At 46.2% G+C, this 3,600-nt stretch overlaps 1 pseudogene; it reads right to left on the bottom strand.

Annotated features, from left to right (window-relative positions):
- Positions 1–741: 741 nt before the first annotated feature.
- Positions 742–2,195, bottom strand: LOC124077406 (elongation factor 1-alpha 1-like; annotated as a pseudogene).
- Positions 2,196–3,600: the final 1,405 nt, after the last annotated feature.

The raw sequence follows: 3,600 nt of genomic DNA, 5'->3' as shown, positions 1-3,600 counted from the left end.
TTGGAAGGTCCCCAAATGTCACCAGCCATCCATGGGTTGCATGTAGGTCACCGCGCATCGAAGCCTAGTGGATCAAAACGTCTGGTGTCTGGGAATGACCAGGGCACATTTTCTCTGGTCAATTGCCCAGGGACATTGTGAATTTCTATTCTGCTCTGCCATGTCCCACACAGCATCTGAGATGGGTGTGACGTGCCAAGATGCCAAGCAACCAGCTGACTGCAAGACAACACGAAGCAAGACTCTGCCCTCGAACCCTTATCCCTGCCTTTGATGCACCCCCTCAAATAAACCACGGGAGCCATCTTTCCTTTGTCTAGTTCCAATACCCTTGTGGACTAAACCTACCAGGGGCTCCGCTTTGGAAATATATTTCTGACTCCTTGTCTTTTGTTTTTAACTGATTATTTTATTTTATTTTATTTATTTATTTCTCATTAAACTTTGTTTTAATGGGTCTCAAAATTCTGTGACAGATTTTTGGTCAAGTTGTTTCCATTAAAAAGTACTGATTTAAAAAAAAAAAAAAAAGTACTGATTTTAAAAACTAATAACTTAAAACTGCCACACACAAAAAACCAAAATGGTCCACAAAACATTTTCCTTTCCTTCTGAAGGTTTTACGATGCATTGTTATCATTAACCAGTCGTTTACTATTAAACTTAAATGGACAATTGAGACAAACAGTTCTGAGACCGTTCTTCCACCACTGATTAAGACTGGGGTGGCAGGTATTAGGGGTAATATTCATTTAGCCTTCTGAGCTTTCTGGACAGACTTGGTGACCTTGCCAGCTCCAGCAGCCTTCTTGTCCACTGCTTTGATGACACCCACAGCAACTGTCTGCCTCATATCACGAACAGCGAAACGACCCAGAGGAGGATAGTCAGAGAAGCTCTCAACACACATGGGCTTTCCTGGAACCATGTCAACGATGGCAGCATCACCAGATTTCAAGAATTTAGGGCCATCTTCCAGCTTCTTACCAGAACGGCGATCAATCTTTTCTTTCAGCTCGGCAAACTTGCAAGCAATGTTAATGATAACAATCCAGTACAGGAGCATAGCCAGCACTGATTTGGCCTGGATGGTTCAGGATAATCACCTGAGCAGTGAAACCAGGTGCTTCCATTGGTGGGTCATTTTTGCTGTCACCAGCAACATTGCCACGGTGAACATCTTTGACAGACACGTTCTTGACATTGAAGCCCACGTTGTCTCCAGGAAGAGCTTCACTCAGAGCTTCATGGTGCATTTCAACAGACTTTACTTCAGTTGTGACATTGACTGGAGCAAAGGTGACCACCATGCCAGGCTTGAGAACACCAGTCTCCACTCGGCCCACAGGGACAGTACCAATACCGCCAATTTTGTAGACATCCTGGAGGGGCAGACACAAAGGCTTGTCAGTTGGACGAGTTGGTGGCAGGATGCAATCTAAAGCTTCAAGCAATGTGGTTCCACTGGCACTGCCATCTTTACGGGTGACTTTCCATCCTTTGAACCAAGGCATATTAGCACTTGGCTCCAACATGTTGTCACCATTCCAACCGGAAATTGGCACAAATGCTATTGTGTCGGGGTTGTAGCCAATTTTCTTAATGTAGGTGCTGACTTCCTTGACGATTCCCTCATCTCTCTTCTGACTGTAGGGTGGCTCAGTGGAATCCATTTTGTTAACACCAACAATTAGTTGTTTCACACCCAGTGTGTAGGCCAGAAGGGCATGCTCACAGGTCTGCCCATTCTTGGAGATACCAGCTTCAAATTCACCGACACCAACAGCAACAATCAGACAGCACAGTCAGCCTGAGATGTGCCTGTAATCATGTTTTTGATAAAGTCTCTGTGTCCTGGGGCATCAATGATAGTCACATAATACTTGCTGGTCTCAAATTTCCACAGGGAGATGTCAATGATGATACCACGCTCACGTTCAGCTTTCAGTTTATCCAAGACCCAGGCATACTTGAAGGAGCCCTTTCCCATCTCAGCAGCTTCCTTCTCAAATTTTTCAATGGTTCTTTTGTCGATCCCACCACATTTGTAGATCAGATGGCCAGTAGTGGTAGACTTGCCCGAATCTACGTGTCCAATGACAACGATGTTGATGTGAGTCTTTTCCTTTCCCATTTTGGCTTTGATTTAGCGGTGGTTTTCACGACACCTGTGTTCTGGTGGCAAACCCGTTGCGAAAAAGCTAACTGATTATTTTAGACTTTAAGTTTTCATGTGGCTTACACCTTCCTTGGCAGGAAGAAGAACCCCCCAAAAGAGATGCTGGCCATCGCCCCTGTTACCCAAACCTTGTCTTGAGTTATTTTATTGCAGTTTCATTACAAATTCATAATTGATTAACTCACTGGCCACTGGTGATTGAACAGAGGATTTGGAGCCTAAGGTTACAGAATCCTGAAGGTTTCTGAGGGCCCTGCTTTGAGTTGTCTCATTAGCCAAGTGTACTTGAAAGTCTTGTTTAACAAGAGTTGTCGGGGTTTTTAGCCCCCCATTCCCTCCTGACCTGTGGGAGAGATTGGGGGAGCACGCCCCGGACCAGGACAGGCCAAGAAAGGTAAAGGTCGACTGGCTGCCCACACCCAGCCCTCCCTCCCCAGGACAATTGGTCAGGCCAGGGAGAACAGTCAAAGCAGGTTTAATGGGAAAACACACACAGCTAATCTAATGTACAGGAACCAATCAGGGTAAAGGTCAGCAGGGTGGGGAGAATTTACATCTACACCATCCTACAGGCAGTAATGAGAGACAGGAGCTGTCCTTGAGGGCAGAAGGGTTCTGAGCCTATCCTAGAGATGGTCTGATTCTTCATCACAACCCACAGCAATGCCTTCTAGCTAATTGCTAGGTGCTCTCTTAGCCACATGTGGCCCCAGGACTGGAAGCAGGTAGCAGCCAGCAAGTTAAGTTTCCTCTTTTCTGATGCAACAAGCTCCATGTTACATCATGCCCTACAAAGAGTAACAAAAAGCCGTATGTGGTGGTGCACGCTCATAATCCCAGCAGCTCGGGAGGCTAAGGCAGGAGGATCACAAGTTCAAAACCAGCCTCAGCAAAAGCGAGGCACTGAGCAACTCAGTGAGACCCTGTATCTAAATAAAATACAAAATAGGGCTGGGTATGTGGCTCAGTGGCCGAGTGCCCCTGAGTTCAATCCTGGTACCCACACCCCCCCCCACATACACACACAAAAAAAGAAAAAAAAAAAAAAGAAAAAGGGGACAATAAAATACCATGTCCTGGAATGTACCCTTTCTGTTCCCAAAGATCTAGCCAAGGGAACAATGAGAGGGAACAATGAGAGCAAACCCAGGTGGAAAGTCCAGAGACGTATTGTTTTGGAGAACACTGGGTTTTTCTTATGCATACTGGGAATAAGGTCCAGTTAGTGTCATCTGTAGAAAGCTACTCCCTTGTGTGTACGCCGGCACAGTTGTTCCCTGGGGTGCGGGTCAGACAAGCAAGCTGATCTCGATGATGTCGCTGCTTCTGCAGCCTAAGATTTGAAACCTCTTTCTGAGTGGAAATGGGTGTGGGACTGAGGGCACTGTGGGAAGGGTGTGTGTCACTCATCCAGCTGGCTG

This window comes from Marmota monax, unplaced genomic scaffold, assembly GCF_021218885.2.
Source record: "Marmota monax isolate L192 unplaced genomic scaffold, Marmota_monax_Labrador192_F-V1.1 WCK01_AAM20220418_F8-fsc00108, whole genome shotgun sequence".
NCBI lineage: Eukaryota > Metazoa > Chordata > Mammalia > Rodentia > Sciuridae > Marmota > Marmota monax.
The sequence above is the reverse complement of the archived record's forward strand: the minus strand, read 5'-3'. Positions and strand labels throughout refer to the sequence as shown.